This window comes from Anabrus simplex, chromosome 4 (assembly GCF_040414725.1).
Source record: "Anabrus simplex isolate iqAnaSimp1 chromosome 4, ASM4041472v1, whole genome shotgun sequence".
Lineage (NCBI taxonomy): Eukaryota > Metazoa > Arthropoda > Insecta > Orthoptera > Tettigoniidae > Anabrus > Anabrus simplex.
This window is the reverse complement of record NC_090268.1, coordinates 137,249,365-137,271,300: the sequence shown is the minus strand read 5'-3', so window position 1 is coordinate 137,271,300 and position 21,936 is coordinate 137,249,365.

The following is a 21,936-nucleotide window of genomic DNA, read 5'->3' as shown; positions in this document are numbered from 1 at the left end:
AAACTTTGGAGTGCATTTAAAGCAATTGATATAGTAAAGTCCTTAGTTAGACCGCACTGTTTGGATAAATCGGTCAATAATTCAGGATTAGTCCCTATCGCTCCTGTTATTAAACCAGTGACAGTCATAGACTCGTAGATACGCCTCTTTGGTTGGTAAACTTTTACAGGCTCGCTTTCGTGCGTCTCGAACCTGATGGAGGAGTCGATAATGTATCGATGACGAAAACCTGACTGAAATGCGATGATGTCAGCTCGTCTATTCCTGACATAGGTGAAAAGATCATGTAGGCTACCGCAGGACAACATTCTGGCAACTCACCGGCCCCATAAACCTTAGAAGTAAACGATATTATATAAATATACACTGACTGACAGAGCAAATGCAACACCAAGAAGGAGTGGTTCGAAAGGGATGAAAGTTGGGGAAAAAAACAGAGACGGCACGGACGAATAATTGATGTTTATTTCAAACCGATATGCAGGTTACACAATGCGCACGGCATCGACTCAGTAGGATGTAGGACGACCGCGAGCGGCGATGCACGCAGAAACACGTCGAGGTACAGAGTCAATAAGAGTGCGGATGGTGTCCTGAGGGATAGTTCTCCATTCTCTGTCAACCATTTGCCACAGTTGGTCGTCCGTACGAGGCTGGGGCATAGTTTGCAAGCGGCGTCCAATGAGATCCCACACGTGTTCGATTGGTGAGAGATCCGGAGAGTACGCTGGCCACGGAAGCATCTGTACACCTCGTGGAGTCTGTTGGGAGATGCGAGCAGTGTGTGGTCGGGCATTATCCTGCTGAAACAGAGCATTGGGCAGCCCCTGAAGGTACGGGAGTGCCACCGGCCGCAGCACATGCTGCACGTAGCGGTGGGCATTTAACGTGCCTTGAATACGCACTAGAGGTGACGTGGAATCATACGCAATAGCGCCCCAAACCATGATGCCGCGTTGTCTAGCGGTAGGGCGCTCCACAGTTACTGCCGGATTTGACCTTTCTCCACGCCGACGCCACACTCGTCTGCGGTGACTATCACTGACAGAACAGAAGCGTGACTCATCGGAGAACACGACGTTCTGCCATTCCCTCATCCAAGTCGCTCTAGCCCGGCACCATGCCAGGCGTGCACGTCTATGCTGTGGAGTCAATGGTAGTCTTCTGAGCGGACGCCGGGAGTGCAGGCCTCCTTCAACCAATCGACGGGAAATTGTTCTGGTCGATATTGGAACAGCCAGGGTGTCTTGCACATGCTGAAGAATGGCGGTTGACGTGGCGTGCGGGGCTGCCACCGCTTGGCGGCGGATGCGCCGATCCTCGCGTGCTGACGTCACTCGGGCTGCGCCTGGACCCCTCGCACGTGCCACATGTCCCTGCGCCAACCATCTTCGCCACAGGCGCTGCACCGTGGACACATCCCTATGGGTATCGGCTGCGATTTGACGAAGCGACCAACCTGCCCTTCTCAGCCCGATCACCATACCCCTCGTAAAGTCGTCTGTCTGCTGGAGATGCCTCCGTTGACGGCGGCCTGGCATTCTTAGCTATACACGTGTCCTGTGGCACACGACAACACGTTCTACAATGACTGTCGGCTGAGAAATCACGGTACGAATTGGGCCATTCGCCAACGCCGTGTCCCATTTATCGTTCGCTACGTGCGCAGCACAGCGGCGCATTTCACATCATGAGCATACCTCAGTGACGTCAGTCTACCCTGCAATTGGCGTAAAGTTCTGACCACTCCTTCTTGGTGTTGCATTTGCTCTGTCAGTCAGTGTATATACTGCCAGAAAAAAATTATGAATCCGGAAGGAGTGGTCCAATATTATCCCGTCTCGGTATACATGCATACCATTGTTGTGTGAGTAAATGATTAGATTTACAAGGATCTTAACGCCCACCAGAGTGCATTCGTGATGGCACCGTCCTGTTGTTGATATGTTGTTACCGGTCAACAACTGTGAGCCAGACGTGCAGAGAGGGTTGCGTACAGTACGAAGCACCCGCGAAGCCTCTCAGGCGCGTTAGACAGCCTATCCATCCCATTCATCAATGAACAGCATTTGACAGAGACCGCATTGTGGGACTGCATGAGGCTGGTTGGTCGTAGCGTGCAATTGTCAGGCATGTGGGCCATTTAGATGTCATAGTGACCCGATGTTGGACTGAATTGCTACATGAGGCATTCATTCACGTCGTGCAAGTTCGGGTTGACCAAGAAACACCACCCCGAGCGAAGACCGTCGGATGGTGCGCCAAGCATTGCGGGATCCCATAACTTTGGCACCCGCTATACGCGAACATGTACTGGAGACTCTACAACATCCTGTGAGTTCCCGCACAGTGTCTCGACGACTCTCATCCGCCGGATTGTGGTCCTACCGCTCCATGTATCGGGTGCCATTGACACCTGAACACCAACGCCTGTGATTGGAGTAGTGCCTTGCCCGGGAGGCATGCACAGAGTACGACTGGTGTCGCATCATGTTCAGTGACGAGTCCCGCTTCTCCATAACCTCCGATGACCATCATGTGCGAGATTGAAGGCGATGAGGGAGAGGGCAGATCCTGCACATATTTTGGAAAGGCACACAGGCGTAATCCCTGGCATCATGGTGTGAGGAGCCACAGGATATGCGTTCAAGTCACCTATAATAGTGCTTCGGCCGACTGTGACGACACAGCAATACATCACTGACATTCTGCGTCCGCACGTCCTACCCCTTATGGCACAACACCCTGGGACAGTGTTCCAACAAGATATTTCACGTTCACACACAGCACGTGTGTCTACGGATTGCCTAGAGCAATTTGAGGTCCACCCGTGGCCAGCAAGGTCCCCGGACCTCTCCTTCATTGATCACGTGTCGGATGACATCAGAAGGGGACTCCGTCCCTGTATCAACCCGCGGGATTTGGAAGGACAGTGGCAACAACTGTGGACGAACTTGCCTCAGGAGAAGATACAAAGGCTGTCTGATACCATTCCGAACCTCATAAGGGTATGTATTTTAGACAGAGGGAAGGGGAGGGGGTGCGACACCCTACTGACCTGGCGCCAACATTCCACCTGAAACTCCCAACGGCCTTGTGTCCTTCATGCCATATTGTAATCAGTTCAATAAATGCACATGGACCTTCAGCATGTGCAGTTTCTTAAATTTCAACCACTCCTTCTAGGTGCTTAATGTTTTTGTCAGGCGTGCATTTTCCTTCCTTTTCGCCCATATTTCTTTCAGTATTTTATTGTGAGCTGTCTGTCTTCAGGCCAAGTTTTTCCAGTCTTCTTATTTGATCTTTCCTCTTGGTCAACTTGCGATTCATTTTGAATTCTGGTCAGCTGATGAATATTTTTACTTTTAAATTGTCATTACATTTCATCCTATATCGCCCATTATGGGCCGATGACTTAGCTGTTAGGTCCCTTTAAACAACAAGCATGATCACATTCATTATCATGATGATGATGATCATCATCAATTTGCCATTTGTGAATTTTGGATCTAATAATTACCCTGTTTTGGACATCTGCTGGTGTAATTCATTCCCTGTTTCAAATCGGTTCTGATTTCAACAATTCATTTAATTGTCTCTGTTTTCGTAGAATTCAACTATACGTTTTGTAAATCTGTCTGGGTGCATTATTTTAATATGTTCATAGAATCTTTAATTGCGTTTACTGATGGCACTGTGAATATTTGTGCATTGTTTGATTTACTGTCTGCCTCTGAATCTGTATTTTCCGGCGGCTAGTTTTGTGCCAAGTATTCTTATTATGATTTTGCGTTCCTTTTTCTCAATTGTTGCCATGTCTGCTTTCCTGTTCAAAATTGTCGTTCCTGATCCATAAAGACATTCTGGTTTTATGAATATTTTGTAATGTCTCAGTTTTGTGTGCTTGGAGATCCATTTTTATTGCAGTTCATTATTATTATTATTATTATTATTATTATTATTATTATTATTATTATTATTATTATTATTATTATTATTATTCAATTGAAGTCTTCGAAACGAGCAACTGTAAGTGCCAAAATATTATCGAGGTAAAGCGATATTTTACATAAAAAGAACATGCTTATCAACGGGTTGAGAAACATTTTTGTGTTTCACAGATAATATGTCCTACTCTTGGAATTTATGTTATGTATTTTGTGAATGATGATGTTATTGTACTAAATTTCATTACTTTCTTGCTGCTATTTACCTAAGATAAAATGGAATTTGAAGTTACGTCCTTAAGGACTGTGACAACATTTTTAAGAAACTAGCAGGGAGGGTAAACAAAAACAAACAATGCTATACAATGCTATGCATTTTTATGAAACTGAACAATGTGTTAAACTGAATTTGTTCATATCCACATTATAAACACGTACACATAAATCTATCTCTCTACGTATTATATATTTTTGGTACTGGTTTAATGTCGCGCTAACACATCGAAAGTTGCCCGGTATGAAAATGGGAAACCACGGAAAGCAGTCTTCAGGGCTGCCGAGGGTGGAGTTCGAACCCACCATCTCCCGAATGCAAGTTAACACTTCCGCGATCCCAACCGCACGGCCAACTCGCTCGGTATTCACATTATACAAACTTAATTACCAGCAAATAGCATAAGTATGTACATTGGAACCCTTAAAATAATGACACTTATTGAATTAAAAATATCATAATTTCTGTTCTGACCTTATCAACCCACGTATGTTGCCATAATTGTGCTTTAACATCTGTGATAACCTGTACATGAACTTAAGGCGACAGATTGGGGTGGCACTCCTTAATCGCCGGATGATGTTAAAACACATCTCGACGTTTGGTCGGTATCTGTGCTAAAATTAAATTCTGAAGGGAATTTAGTTCCATCACTTATGTGGGTCCTCACACACAGATGAGCATATATATGGTATACCATCACAAACACCTAGTTTTTTGGTGTTTATGCCATTCTTACTCCTTATAGTTTCATTGGCGATTTTACTTTCTTTATGAATTATTGATTTTTAATAAAAAATTGAATTACAGGAAGTGTTATTTCAGTTGTGGATTTATTGTTTGTTTAAAATTTGCTTAACGTCGCACCGACACAGACAGGTGATATGGCGGCGATGGAGCAGGAAAGTTCTGGGAGTGGGAAGGATGCGCCATGGCCTTAATTAAGGTACAGCACCAGCATTCGCATGGTGTGAAAGTAGGAAGCCACGGAAAACCGTATTCAGTGCTGCCGACAGCGGGATTTGAACCCACTATCTCCAGAGTGCAAGCTCACAGTTGCGCGAGTCTAACCGCACGGCCAACTCACTAGGTCGCAAACGCATAGCTGTTTACTGTTTCTTACTCCTTATAGTTTCGGTGGTGTTATCGCTTTCTTTAGGAATTATTGCTTTCGTGATCAAGACTTCGCATTTCTCTAAGGCGTTCTTTTTTAAATAGGTAAAACTTCAGAAGGCTATGAATATTTTCTTTAAAAATGTTATTTTAAAAAAATGGTGAAACAGAAGTAGTGGATATCAGAAAACTTTGTGTCCTTTCTTACGAAATAATGGTTACGACAAATGTTATCCAGCAGGTAACAGCATCACAATCTCATGTTACCTCCAAATCCATTCTTGTGAAGAATGTCTCCAATGATTTGTCCCGTTGACTCAAGTGAATTACTTCACAAAGCATTAAGACTAGTCTCCCATGGAGTATATTGCGTTGCAGAAGTAATGGGTTAAAATATTATATGTGTAGTATTTTGAAGAACAGATGTGGTTTGGATGTAACTCATCAACAGGCTAGTTTTTAATTATATCCGTTCTCTCCAGAGAATGCAAAAGGATAGATTAAAAGTTTGTTATGCCGGGGTGTTGGGAGACAGGAAGTATATCCATGTTATAAGCCAACTGCAGCATAAGTTAAATAACATTAATATATGGTGCAAAAATACAGTACGATTAAATTCACAAGGGATAAAGTAAAATAACTGTGAATGTCAATGCATTAAATGAGGATAGTACACTACGGTCTAGAGTTGTTGTCAGTTACCTGGCTCAGTGATGAAACCCTCTGTGTACGTTACGTAAGCGCAGAGTGTATTAACCCAAAAAATCAGTACAATTTGGAAATGATCCTGTTCGCCATTGTCGTAAAAGTATGTTGAAGTAGGGAGTATGTTGTATGTGTTTCGGTAACGTAGAGAGTGACAGAGTGCGGAGAAAGAGACGTCGTTTTGAAATTTACGAATAGTGTAATGAGCCTGACTTCATTATAGGCATGAGGGTGGAATTGGCTGGGCGCTTACCTTGTTCCTATGGAATCCCTTCACCTCTTCCAGGCAACATTCACTCTTGCGCAAACGTCACCATCAATACCGTCATCCTCCTTCAGTAGGAGTCTAAGTACCAAAAAGGGACTGTCTCTGCCCTATCTCCTTCGTTGACCTGGATGGTACCAGTGCCTATATACTCGGTTTTTCATGATGTTATTACGAAGTCCACAGCCTCCGTGGCTCAGACGGGAGCGCGTCGGCTTCTCACCGCTGGATACCGTGGTTCAAATCCCGGTCACTCCATGTGAGATTTGTGCTAGACAAAGCTGAGGCTGGACAGGTTTTTCTCGGGTACTACGGTTTTCCCTGTCATCTTTCATTCCAGCAACACTCTCCATTCTCATTTCATAGCATCTATCATTCACTAATAAATCACTTTGGGAGTGGCGACCCCATCGTACTAACAGCCTATATATGCTTCATTCATTACATCCCTGGCCCGGCCAATGACTGGAAAACAGGTTGTAGGGTTTTTTTCGTTACGAAGTCACCCTGAATAATTTTTAGTAAGTGTAATAACACTCGTAGTTAATTTCTACCCTGTTAAACAAATGCCATAAGTAAAATCTTTCGGGGGTCGTTGATTTACGGAATGCTATCACTTACAATTTGGTACTGACCATCGACCTGAGTAGCCCACTTCGATAATGTCCGACTCGTTGGCTGAATGGTCAGCGTACTGGCCTTCTGTTCAGAGGGTCCCGGGTTCGATTCCCGGCCGGGTCGGGGATTTTAACCTCCATTGGTTAATTCCAATGGCCCGGGGGCTGGTTGTCTGTGCTGTCCCCAACATCCCTGCAACTCACACACCACACATAACACTATCCTCCACCACAATAACACGCAGTTACCTACACATGGCAGATGCCGCCCACCCTCATCGGAGGGTCTGCCTTACAAGGGCTGCACCCGGCTAGAAATAGCCACACGGAATTATATATATACTTCGATAATAAGTTATGAAGGCTCAGATTATGCTTCAGTTTAGCAACTGGACCGATGTGCATATTGTGTACGGTAGGATATCTGGTATAACCATCTGATGTTTCCATTGGGGACTTCAGAAAAAGGGTGAATAGCACACTCATCCAAGAGTAGCAGCTTATTTTCTTCAAGTATGTCTCATCACAAGTAAGAGTATATGGAAAGCCTAAATTCAATTTGAAACCACATCTCACATATCATATGTCATGCAAGCATTCTTATCATTTCCGTAAATTTCGGGCAGAAGCTTTAAACGCCAACGTAAAAGAAGGTCCACTGTAACGTTTATTTTCACATAGTACAGAAATGAATAAATGATAAGCATTGCATTGTCATACGCTCCTAGTACTTCATAATAATTCGTCGATACCTTTGACAGTTCCCTCTGGTATGTACTTGCGCGATTATCTTAGCGTGGTACACATCCTTACGGAGTTTGTGGACCTGGTCTATCTGCGCCGTAGTCTTAACCTCCCGAGTACAGTCTCCCTTATCTTGCGAGATGACGAGCAGTCAGCAGACCTCGTCATCCGCTTTATGGGGGATAGTGGTCTGTTTTACAGTGTGTGATGATATTCTTTGTGTTAGTGTATTTGTGTCAATTGCGCTTTTGTCCTATTGATTTCATTTTAGTCTGTGTTGCGAAATTTAATGTGTTATTTTAACGTCTAACGTAAATTATGTATATTTATTTGTACTATCAGGCAATGCCTTATTCCTTTGTCTCCTGTATTTTCTCTTATTTTATTAGAAAGTAAGGCATTGCGAATTAGATCCACTGATTGTTTTAATTTCATACTCATTTTTCTTCATCACCATATTTTTAACTCTGGTCAGTGGATACGTTTTAAGATTTTAACTTCATATCTCATGTCGTCCATCTTATTCCATTAGGGGCCGATGATCTTCCATGTTAGGCCCCTTAAAACAACAAGCATCATTATCATCACCTTTGACAGTTATTACCTGCTGTTTGTGATGAGGAATTGAACGATGTGATATTTCACTAAAGTTGTGTGATATAGCGAACCAGATTCTATTCACTTGTGTATCACTGCTCTTTTATTGTTCAGCTACAGTGATGACAAATGGATGTTATACAATAATCGTTGTCGGATGTGCAGGATACCTAGACGCTGATTACGTCCCGAAAGGCATGCCGACCGAAACTTAACCTACATCAGAGGAAGATATTGACGACTTGTGGTGTGCAGTGCATATTATTAACTACTCCTTGTTGCACTGAAGCAAAACGATTGATACTAAGAATTCCGAAATCCATGTGAATAAAATACGTCGGACATGATGCGTCAGTGGTCCCAGATTCGTCAAAACAGATTGAATAATACAATTTCATGAGAATATCGATGCATCGAGATCAACAACCCAGTTATAACACAAATTAGAGTATAGGACACTTCAGCATGTGCCATACTCATCAGAATTCTTGCTAAAATTCTGCAATTTCTTTAAACGTTTGTATCTTTCTTCCTCGGGGAAACTGTTTACAAACTCTTTTTATTAAACGTAAGGAACTTCATATTATTTGTCCGTATTGAACTGAGATCACAACTGAATAAAATGGTTGTAGGAAACCATCCTACAACATTGTATTTTGTATTGAAAAAGGTAGAACTTGTTGGATTTTTAATTCAATTGTAAACTCCTTTAAGGAACGTCTTCCAAACAAAGAGTAACATATCGTTTATACGAATATGAATTCACTTTTATTTCGTTTGCTGTTTATTGTTCTTCCTTGTAATTCCCATTTTCGATGCATTTTATCAGATGTTCAAGAAAGTCTGCAACTGCTGTGCTATCACTGGACATTACTTCTCATAGAGATAGATTTGACATATTCTGAACTGTAACTCTCTTTTCCTTAATCGCTCACTGGAAGTCTTAAATAGTTCTTTTCCACATCAGGGAACGTACTAAAACCATATGCTCTTTCGAAATGTCACCATTGATCGATATAGATTCACTACTCCTCCGTAAAACTCCCTTACGTTATTACTCATATACTGTAGAGTATTGTTAGCTCGAATTCTCGATGCCATTTTCCGTACTTTGTATTCCTACATCATTCTACATACATCTTATAAACGAGTGCATTTCCTCTCCTCCCTTCCATCAGTGTATTGTTCCTTCTGATATTATGCTTGCTTTCAGTATGACTTGTTCACATTTTACACATGCTTTTGTGTCCCAGCAGGTTCAAACCTTGGTTCTTTATTGTTCCTATTTGACATATGTACCTCCCATTGTGTATAAATAATTTTAATATTCTCTAGTTACTGATGATATAAAAAGGTTCAAATTGATTCAATTAAAATGGGACTGCAGAAACTCACAGGAAAACATTTAAAATTTACAATGGTCAGGAACAAAACATACATACTTCAATGTTACTGATGCTGTGTTATCAAACTTACCAGGAACCAAATACCAAATCTTAGTATAGTAAATTCAGTCGAAGGTTTAGTATTTACTTTCGATTACAAATTAATGTTTTGTTATCGCATACACGATTTGTTACCATTTCGTATAAAATTAGAGGTTTCATTGGGAATGTTTCCCAGGTTTTCACTAACCCTGGAGTGGTTATGCAAGTGTCGAAGTTGTCTGTAAGGAGCACGTTGAAGTATGTTGCTGTCATTCGGAGTACATGGCACTTGAAATTTAGAGTATCAGTTGAACATGACTATTTCAATTATAAATACTCACCTTGTAGTAACATTCATTTCATTATATGCCGTCTAGGAACTATAGGCTTATTGTTACTTCCTTTGAAACAGTCATTTTTGTCGTCATCTACACGCTGATAGAGTTGAAGGATGGCATGCATCAGGTGGCCCTACAGCCCCGTACATTCTACTCGATAGTGTCCCGCATGCACTATGATGAACGGGAAGACTAATCGCTGGTTTTCAAAGGAGCGTTACAATGTGATATATTTCAGATGTGAAACAAACAGCAGTCAGTTTACTAATCGCATTCTGTAACAGGGTGCATTTATTAACTCGCCAAAGATGTAGAGAATAAAGTATAATAACTCATTAATTTATGCATGTAATGACATTCCACTCTACCAAAAAGTTGGTTCTGTGCGATATGAGCCTTTAGTGATCCGTTATAATTTCATTGCAATTTTGTTCGATAAAATATGTGTATAGGAGGTAGGCGGCCATTTGAAAACTCCCGCGCATACCCTCTGCGAGATTCGGCTGCATTTCAAACAGATCCTCCATAGATTATAATTATGCCTGTCTATTCGTCGTTGTTGAACACACCAGGCATCGTGGATATGTTGACAGCAACTATAGTTCTGCTGTTCTAAATACCGGACTAGTATTTAGTGTACACAAAGGAGGCTTTCTACCGCAAAGGGGTACATTAGAAGGATAGCGCTGACCAACATGCAACGAGCGGCCGTCTGATGGTTATATCTTCGCACTTGACGTCACCTACCTGCAGGCAGTAGTTCCCTGTGAAAATCAGTTGTTAAACATCCCATTACAAGATAATAGAATCATTCCGTATTGGCGGTTTTCACTTTACAAAGGTGAAAAATGAGAGTATCCTCCTAATTCAATACAATAAATATTCCGTCATTAGACGGAGTAAACAAATTCAAACATGTTTCGGCTCGTCTGGGCCATCTTCAGTGAAAAATGTGGGGAGATTTGAGATAATTCACATAATATAAGTTGAAAAAATGCTAAAAAAAACATAATGAAGGAGCAAATGATAAAACAAACAAAAGAGAGCCTAGACGGAAACAAAATAAGTACAAATATACAATATTTACATCAACATGCGGAGCAAAAAAATACTCACTGCGACAAAATTCAGTGAAAAGGTGTTAATTTAAAATAATAATTGAAACTAAAAACTGTGTTAACCTAAGAAAACAAAGGAATGAAAAAAACAAATGATGCAGACGGAAATGAACAATAGTAGCACATAGTGAGGTTGTGGACTTCATAGTTTACAAAATATTGTTTAGTAACAATAACAAACAGGTTGAAATCACTGTCGAAAATCATCCTTGTAGAAACCCATCACATTAAATTGATCAGGAGGGGAGCGGGAGCAAACATTTTTGAGAAACCAAGCCCGATATGACGTGTAGGCGAAAAGCCTGTGACAAGGAAAAAACACCAATGAAATTTAAAGCTTTAGAAACAACAGCATTCTCAAAATCTTCTCAATCTAGCGGTCTCTTTCTTGATTATTGTTTCATAATGTTGGCTGGTGTCTTGCCTTATTATAAAGGGCCGGAAGGGTCACAGGCTTTTCGCCTGCTCCCGCTCCCCTCCTGACCAATTTAATGTGATAGGTTTCTACAAGGATGATTTTCGACAGTGATTTCAACCTGTTTGTTATTGTTACTAAACAATATTTTGTAAACTATGAAGTCCACAACCTCACTATGTGCTACTATTGTTCATTTCCGTCTGCATCATTTGTTTTTTTCATTCCTTTGTTTTCTTAGGTTAACACAGTTTTTAGTTTCAATTATTATTTTAAATTAACACCTTTTCACTGAATTTTGTCGCAGTGAGTATTTTTTTGCTCCGCATGTTGATGTAAATATTGTATATTTGTACTAATTTTGTTTCCGTCTAGGCTCTCTTTTGTTTGTTTTATCATTTGCTCCATTATGTTTTTTAGCATTTTTTCAACTTATATTATGTGAATTATTGCAAATCTCCCCTCATTTTTCTCTGAAGATAGCTCAAACGAGCCGAAACATGTTTGAATTTGTTTACTCCGTCTAATGACGGAATATTTATTGTATTGAATTAGGAGGATACTCTCATTTTTCACCTTTGTAAAGACATCCCATTCATCATCACTACATGCGGGGCACTTATAAGTAGAAAGCACGTGGCTGGCAAGCCACCTAGTATACTGTATATCATAATTAACACATAGTTAACCGATGTGCCACATCTACCACAAATAACGTTGGGAAAAAGCTTAATGAACCATTAATATATAGTACTTTGTGCTACTGCTTACAAGGGAATTCAATACAGTGAGTGACAGGAGACAAGAATACACCTTTAAGCCCTTTACAACAACAATCACCTTGAAAATCATGATGATGATGATTACTATTATTATTATTATTATTATTATTATTATTATAAAAATAATTATTATTATTTATGTTCACATTCTCCTCATCTCTATATTTTCTGTTTGTAAATAAACAAGTTTTATTTCTGAAAAGTACCTGATATTTTCCTCCTTCCTTCCTCTTTTCTTCCATTTTTGTCTTTCCTATCTGACCTATCCACTTCTCTTCCACGTCGACGGTATTAATTTTGAGAGACCTACGGAATCTTCCATTCTCAAGCTTTTGGTGGCCTTTCTTTTACTGTTGCTAATACCCTCATTTTTCAAAGGTTTGCACCTCCTCTACTTTTGGCTTTGCCACGAACCTGCTACGAAGGCGTAGCAGGGGGAGAGGTGATACTCCCACGTGGCGCGTCCCAGGTGGCGGATAGGGGGGTCCTAACCGGCTTGCCGGCGGACTTGAGGGAAATAAAATACCTCTCGCGGACCAAACACACTACCCCCTGCGGGTGGGGGACACACATGCAGAATACACCCGCGGTACCCCTGTCTGTCGTATGAGTCGACTAAGAGGGGTGACCTAGGCGCGGACATGGATTGCGGTTTGGTATAACGTGTTGGACCTCCTGTGGATGGGAGGGGTCGAGTAAATTCACAGGTAATCCCTGCCTGTCGTAGAAGGCGACTTAAAGGGTCATGTGGCCATGGTCCCCTCTTTATTTTATTATTATTTTTCCGAGGGTCAGATGTAGACCATTCGAAATTTTGATGTGCGTGCTGCCCGGAGATGGGCCTCTTACGTGTGCAATTACGCCCAAAAGCCCGCAACTGTCCACCCAGGACCATTGCGTGGTGGGAGCGCCATGTACCTTGGCAGTGGTATCCACCTGACAACACAGGTCCCCGCACAGCCGAATGCCAGAAGGACATATTATTATTAATTATTTTTATTTTTTTTCTATATTTAGTGCTCTGTAAACGCTATGGGGTACATGCTATTGCGGGTGACTGGAGGAAGGGAGTCTTAGTGCTCATTGCCTCAGTCATCCCGTATTAGGCATCGTCCAACATCGGACCCCGGGCAGTACCTGCTATGACCAGGTGGGTATTGCCTTGGCTGCTTGGTTCGGCTACAGAGACCCCTGATCGGAGTGGGTGGCATTCGGGGAGAATGCTATCGGGCATGGCTTCCAAACGAAGTCTGCTCTCTCAAGGTGGTCCCCCACCTAAGTCTTTAACTTTTGCTTCCCTGAGAGGTTCAACTCCCTGGGAACATGCGCAGCGTGAAGGAATGGGATCCAGCTTCCCTAGGTTTCTGGTCGCTACCAGAACCGATGGGAACGATTTTAAGCTGGTGAAGTCGATTCTTTTTAGTCGGCACATCGACGGCGTCTATGGCGAACTGGAGGAACTTAAGAAAATGCGCAACGGTAGTTTGCTTATGAAGACTCGTACCGCACTGCAAGCTGATCAGTTGCTTAAGTGCGAGCACTTTGGTGAAATCCCCGTCAAAGTGGAGGAGCATAAGTCCTTGAACCTGGTTCGCGGAGTCATCTTTCACCGCGACCTTATTTTGAACACTGACGACGAGTTGATGGAAGACATGAAGAACCGTGGCGTGACACACGTCCGGCGCATTACGCGCAAGGTCAACGGTGAAGACGTTGCCACTGGTGCCTTCATTGTCTCTTTCAAGTTGTCAGTGTTACCAGAGAAAGTCAAGGTAACAACTTATCGTTGCGATGTGAGGCCGTACATCCCGCCTCCTATGCGATGCTATCAATGCCAGCGATTCGGACATATGGTATCTCGCTGTTCGAATCAGGCTGTATGTGGTACATGTGGACGAGTAGCTCACGGCGCGGAGGAGTGCACAACTCCATACAAGTGCACTAACTGCTCCGGTTTTCATTCTCCTCGGGATCCGAATTGTCCGACATACCTGAGTGAGAAGAAGATCCAGGAGATCAAGACCCTGGATGGTCTTTCCTACCAGGAAGCGCACCGTAAGTTGCATTCTATGAATACACCTGCCCGTACACTCGACTATAGCTTGATAGCTCAGAGTCTTCCAGGTTCGTCATTTACGACCAAGACACCTGTCCGGACCGCTGCGCCCAAGGCGACTGTTGCTGCTCCCAGCAACGTCGCACATAGTCAAAGCACGAAGGGGAGGACCACCCCACCTTCGACCAACCAGAAGTCTGTGCCGGCTGGGAACTGCCAGCCGGCACAGCAAGGGGAAGTCTCCCCCCCTAGGAGGTCGACGAAAGTCGTGCCCCAGCCGGCGGAGGCGGCTTCGTTGACCAGGGCTGGGAAACCATCTCCCAGCCCGTCTAAACTTGAAAAAAAAGGGGAAGAAGAGCGCCCGTCCTGAGCGCTCTCGGACTTCCCCTGCGAAGCAGAAGTCATGCCCTCCATCTGGGGGATATGAGTCTGCGCCGGGAGGTACTCCTGCTCCCAAACCTGCGCGCTCTCATCGTAGGGGACCCCCTCGCGCCCGAAAAGCGTCGAAGTTCTGGGCGGCACCCCTGCCATCTTTTGATGACGGGATGGATGTCGCGCTGTCCTCTACATCTACGGATGTAGAACTAGATAGTGTTTAGGCTTACGAGCATTTTGTCGCTCATAACCTAACACTCCTTTTATAGTCCACACTATGGCACTGTTACAGTGGAATTGTAACGGTTATGACAGGCATCTTGCTGAGTTACGTCAGCTTATTAGTGAGTACGCAGCGAGTATAGTCTGTATTCAGGAGACCAATTTCCGACCTGGTCATCACACGGTCTTGAGGAATTTCAAACTATACTCGACAGAACGATACTATGCTCACCGGGCTTCCGGAGGCGTTGGCATTTTTGTACGTTCTGATGGCTACAGCGAAGAGGTTCCATTAAGAACCCCTTTTGAGGCTGTAGCTGTTCGCGTCTCGCTGCCTGTCATAGCAACAGTGTGCAATGTTTATCTTCCACCAGGCCAGCATCTGAACATCAATGATGTCGCTGATCTTATGGATCAGCTTCCACCACCCTTCCCCTTATTGGGAGATTTTAACGCCCATCACCCCATATGGGGCTCTGAGACGCCTTGCCCCCGAGGAAGAGAGCTGGAAGCACTCCTACCAGATCTGGATTTATGTATTTTGAACACAGGGGAACCAACTCACTTTAGTGTACGTTACGGCACATATTCTCGCATAGACGTTAGTCTATGCAGCCGAACGTTGGTTCCACTGTTTCGGTGGAATGCACACGATGATCTCTGTGACAGTGACCATTTTCCCATCGTTCATACTTTGTTGAATCATAAACCCTTCGAGGCTCCCCCTCGATGGATTCTTAAACATTTTGATTGGCCAAAGTACACATCACTAGCTGTCTTTAGCGATGATGTCAGGCGGACCGTCGGCGAGGAAATAACTTACATCACCCAAGTTATTCTTGCTGCTGCTGAGGAGTCCATTCCGTTTTTCTCGGGGACTCCTCGTCGAAAACTCGTTCCTTGGTGGAACGATGAAATAGCCCACGAACCTACTACGGTGGCGTAGCAGGGGGAGAGGTGATACTCCCACGTGGCGCGTCCCAGGTGGCGGATAGGGGGGTCCTACCCGGCTTGCCGGCGGACTTGAGGGAAATAAAATACCTCTCGCGGACCAAACACACACCCCCTGTGGGTGGGGGAGGCTGACGAATAATACACCCACGGTATCCCCTGCCTGTCGTGCGAGGCGACTAAAAGGGGCGACCAAGGGATGAATGAATTAGAACCATGAAACTTCTCTTGATTCGTACCATCATGCGGGGAACACCATGGGTTGCATGTACTTGCGAGTAGTATCACTAACATGGTACGAAATATGTTTGTGATTCGTTGCAGTAAAAAGCCTGGCCTGGTGGATTCCAGTACCCGTGCGTTGTACCCATGTGGGCAACACCGCGGGTCTGGGCGTAGCCTGTGAGTTGTACCACTATATGAGCGACACCGTGGGTCTGCGTTGCCTGTGATTAGTACTCACTATGTGCGGAACACCACGGGGCCCTTGGGACCGGCACCCGTGGCTAGTACCCTAGGTGAGGAAACTCATCGGATGCGTTGGCTGTAAGTGGCGCCATTGTGTGCGAAACACCATAGGTCTGCGTTACCTGTACGAAGTACAGTACTTGTGAGTAGTACCATCTTTTGTGGAACACCGTGAGTCTTCGCTACTTCTGATTAATACCCCAACATGACACATACCATGGTTCTATTTTACTCGCGACATGTACCATTCTGTGGGGCCTTAGACGTGGATTTTGCACCCCCTTTAGACACCAAGCATCTTTGTGCTTTATAAGTGGTTCCTTGGTCGGTAATGATGTTATTTTCGTTCTCTATTGCATCCTATCCACTGGTTTATGTTTTTGTTTGTTTGTTTTGTGTTTTGTTGGGTTCCTGTCCATCCATTCATTCTTCATGGCTTTTTTTATTTTTATTTTGTTCAGTGGATGCCTTTGTAATTTTTGTTCTTTCATTTCGTACCATTAGGGGCCGATGACCTTCGATGTTAGGCCCCTTAATACAACAAGCATCATCATCATCACGATGAAATAGCAGCAGCCATCAAAGAACGCCGTCGCGCTCATCAGCGTTACCGTAGACAGCCTACTGTGGCCAACTTGGTAACATTTAAGAAACTCCGCGCTAAGGCGCGAGTTCTTATTCGACAAAGTAAGAAGGCTTCATGGGAGAGATATGTGTCGTCCATGACGTCACATACTCCATCATCTCAAGTGTGGACGAAACTTCGACGAATTTAGGGTATTCAAGGATCATCTGCTGTACCGGGAATTTCCATTGCAGGCAGTGTCACCACTGATCCCCTCGCGCTTGCTAACCATCTCGCTAGTCATTTCGCGGATGTCTCTGGCTCCGGGAATTACAATCCTGATTTCCTCCCTCTGAAGCGGGAGGCAGAACGTCATCACCTTAGTTTTGCCACCCAAGCTTCAGAGGACTACAACGTGCCCTTTACGGAGTGGGAACTCCGCAGCGCCTTAGCGCTTTGCAAGGACACGTCTCCTGGACCGGACAACATCCATAACCAGATGTTGAAACACCTTAGTGATGATAGTTTACTATATCTCCTTCGTGTGTTCAACCGAATCTGGACGGAGGGTGATTTTCCGTCTCAGTGGCGAGAGGGCATAGTCATCCCCGTCCTCAAGCCTGACAAAGACCCTAAGTATGCAGGAAGTTACAGACCGATTTGTCTTACAAATTGCCTGTGTAAGCTATTTGAGAGGATACTAAATCGCAGACTCGTGTGGTGTCTGGAGAAACAAGGACTCTTGTCCGAGTACCAATGTGGATTTCGAGCCGCTCGATCCACCACAGACCACTTGGTACGCCTGGAGAGCTCTATCCAGGATGCGTTTCTCCGCAAACAGCACTTGGTAGCTGTCTTCTTTGACTTGGAGAAGGCCTACGACACCAACTGGCGATATGGCATCCTTTCAGTCCTGCATCAATGGAGATTCCGAGGTAACTTCCCGGTATTTATTGCGAATTTTTTGTCCCTCCGTCTATTCCGTGTCCGAGTAGGTAGGACATATTCGCAATACCACGTTCAAGAAAATGGAGTCCCACAGGGATCGGTTCTTAGTGTCACTCTGTTCGCGATTGCCATAAACGGTATTGTCGCTGCTGCTGGTCCAGCCGTAATACCGTCCCTATATGTGGATGATTTTGCTCTGCACTATAGCTCGTGCAGTATGGCAGTCGCAGAGCGACAGTTACAGCAAGCTATTAGGAGGGTGGAGAAGTGGACCTTAGAACATGGCTTTCGGTTTTCCGCCTCAAAGACCTCCGTTGTCCACTTTTGTCGTCAACGTACACTTCACCCTCATCCTGAGCTTTATCTAGGTAATGTCGTTCTTCCAGTTGTTGACACCTACCGATTTCTTGGGCTCCTTTTTGACAGTAAATTATCGTGGGAGCCACACGTGCGGGAGCTAAAAGTGCAATGCACCAAGAGGCTTAACCTCTTGAAGTTTCTTAGCAGCACTAATTGGGGAGCTGACCGCGTGGTGCTCCTGCGATTCTATCGGGCACACTTTTTATCTCGGTTAGACTACGGCAGTGCAGCATATGGCTCCGCAAGGCCAAGCGTTCTTGCGAAGCTGAACAGTATCCACCACAGCGGGGTTAGGTTGGCGACGGGAGCTTTTCGTACTAGCCCCATCGCTAGCCTGCTCGCTGAGTCTGGTGTGCCGCCTTTACACCTGAGGCGCCAGCAACTACTACTTACGTATGCTGCAAATTTGCGACAGATGCCACTTCATCCGAGCTATCCCTGCGTGTTCAACAATGGCAACCGTTTGTTTTACGTTGCTCATCCTCGTGCGACGCGGCCGGTTGGGATACGCTTGGATAGCAGTTATGAATTGTTTGACCTACCTTCGATTCCTTGCCTTGTCAGACAACCAAGTGGGGTACCTCCGTGGGTTGTACGACGACCTGAAATCATCCTGGATTTGCACACTGGCCCGAAAGGAGACACGGACCCTTCGATTTATCGGAGGATCTACCTGTCCGTTCTTGGCCGCTATCCAGGTTCGGTCGTCGTTTACACGGATGATTCAAGGACAGATACGAAGGTGGGCTGTGCGTTCGTTGTCGACAATGATCGGTTTCTTTTTGCTCTCCCGGACACCTGTAGTGTGTACACGGCAGAGCTCTATGATATATGTGAGGCTCTGCGGTACGCACTAGACAATGTGCGCCGACACTTTCTCGTGTGTACTGACTCCTTGAGTTCGCTTCAGTCTATTGATACCTGTTTCCCTCGACACCCTCTGGTGCAGCGGATCCAGGACCTGCTGGCCGGGTGTTCGGATGCCGGCACCAGAATTACGTTCGTGTGGCTCCCCAGCCACATGGGCATAGAGGGAAACGAGTTAGCGGATCAGGCTGCCAAGGAGGCAGTTACACTGCCCCCGTTGCCTTTCAAGGTTCCAGCAAGTGATATTCGCTCTCAGCTGAGGCATCTGGTTATGTCTCATTGGGAGATGGAGTGGCAGGCCATCCCACTTCCCAATAAGCTGAGAGCGATAAAAGGAACAACGAAGGTATGGAGGACTTCCCTGCGGGCTTCGCGGAGGGAAACCGTGGTATTATGTCGCCTTCGGATCGGCCACGGTATTTTGACGCACTCCCATCTACTGAAAGGAGAACCCCCTCCGGTGTGTACCTGCGGCGACCATCTTACCGTGGTACACATCCTTACGGAGTGCGTGGACCTGGTCGATCTGCGCCGTAGTATTAACCTTCCGAGTACTATCTCCCTTATCTTGCGCGATGACGAGCAGTCAGCAGACCTCGTCATCCGCTTCATGAGGGATAGCGGTCTGTTCTATCGTGTGTGATGATGTCCTTTGTCCTAGTGTTGTTTTTGTCAGTTGCGCTTTTATCTCATTGACTCCATTTTAGTTTGTGTTGCGCATTTTAATGTGTTATTTTAACGTCTAACGTACATTATGTGTTAATATCTGTATTACTGGGCGATGCCTTATTCCTTCGAATTCCTGTTCTTTCTCTTATTTTAATAGAATATAAGGCATTGCGTATTAGATCCACTGACTGTTTTAATCTCACCCTCATTTTTCTTCATTACCATTCCTTTTTAACTCTAGTCAGTGGATACTTTTTAAAATTTTAACTTCATATCTCATGTCCTTCATTTCGTTCCATTAGGGGCCGATGACCTTCGATGTTAGGCCCCTTAAAACAACAAGCATCATCATCATCATCACCACTTTTGGCTTTGAGCTTGCTTTACGTACCACAGACATGGATAGGTCTCATGGCGACGATGCGGTAATAAAGGGTTGCGAGTGAAAGGAAGTGGGCGTGGCCTTAATCACGGTACAACCCCAGTATTTGCGTGGCGTGAAAATGGAAAACCGCGGAAAACCATATTCAGTGCTGCTGACAATGGGGTTCGTTTCCCGAATTCAAGCTCACAGCTGCTTCCAATTTTTTTCTCGGATTAATTTTGAGACGGCAAGGTAGCCCAGTTATGTCCTGTTTCAATTCCACTTGATTAGGTGGCGACGACCTAGATGTTAGGCCCCTTTAAACAACAATCATCATCATCATCATCATCATCATCAATTCCTATTATATTAGGTTTACAAGGTTTGAATAAACTTTCATTTTCACACCCTTATTGGTCCGTGAGGATGGTTGCCTAGGTGTTCTTACAATGGAAACAATCACCACCACTATCATTGTGGCCTTTCCATTCTGCGGTACTCTTGCTGTTTGTAATATTTAGAAGGAGCGGTTTTCTCCTGTTGATTCCCTTTCATTTCACCACAATGATATTCGCCAGGCATTTCGTCTGGTAAACAATGGAAAATTTGAAAGTTCAATCTTAATCCACTTGCCTTCTCTATTGTGTTTTATATGTCTCGCTAGCTGAGTTTATCGCGCAGTTCTGCCGGTACTATAGAGTACATTTATCAGTATTACTCCCCTAAGCTGTTTGATATCATTCTGAAGTCATGAATTCCGATAGTGTGTGAGGGATTGCTCAGTGTGGGAGATCAGAGTTTTTAGAGTGAATGGGGTCACCGACTGGCTGGCCTCCTCCGAATTCAATTTGTTCACTGCTCCATTCTGCAATTTGTCACCATCCAGTTGCAGGCCTGTACATTATTTTCAATCTAACAAAGATCAAAGCTGGCTTTACTTCCCATTCAGTTCCAGATCGCGATATATAGCGATACTGCTGCAGCTCCGGGCTAAGCGCTAGAGAATTATCCTCTTGCCCTGTGAGTCTAGTTAGACTGGGAGCTTTTCAAACGCAGATCACGTTCAGCGGAAACCTACAATGAAAGAAACCACTAAAAATGAGGCGTTGGAATTATTTCCGAATCCTCTTGCCATGGTATTTAAAATCCAGTAACCTTCTCCTTTTTATATGCTGTTCCTCGAAAACTTTATCGTCGGTTTCATTTTGTGAATGGATTTGTGAGTACTTTCATAACACAATTTATCTCTTTAAAATCGGCAATGTATAATTTCTCCTTTTCCCTTAATAAGAAACTTAACTCCGGGATCCAGTAATGATAGATATACCAACGTCGTTCCTTCAAAATATTTGAGTGTTACTTTTTTATTTACCCTTAACTTGCCAAACTGTTTGGCTTACCTACTGTTGAAAAGTATTCCAATATATATATACACGCACCGCAAAAGTAAAGGTCGGAATGTAAAGGATGAAATGCAGTAATATAGTGACAGAATGTTATTTATTTTACTATAGAGAGAGACAATCTGTAAATGTAAACATTAACGAACTCAAGTGCTTTACTTCCAATGTCTAACGCAAATGAATAGTAATATAAACAGGTTACAAAGTTTTGTTTCTTTTGAAGGCTGTACTTTATTCACTCTACCCTGGTACCGTGTATGGTCTCCTGTGACATTGTTTGGTTCTCTGACACGCAATGGAATGCTAAGAAAAGATATACCATTCCATATGTGCAACTCTAATGATA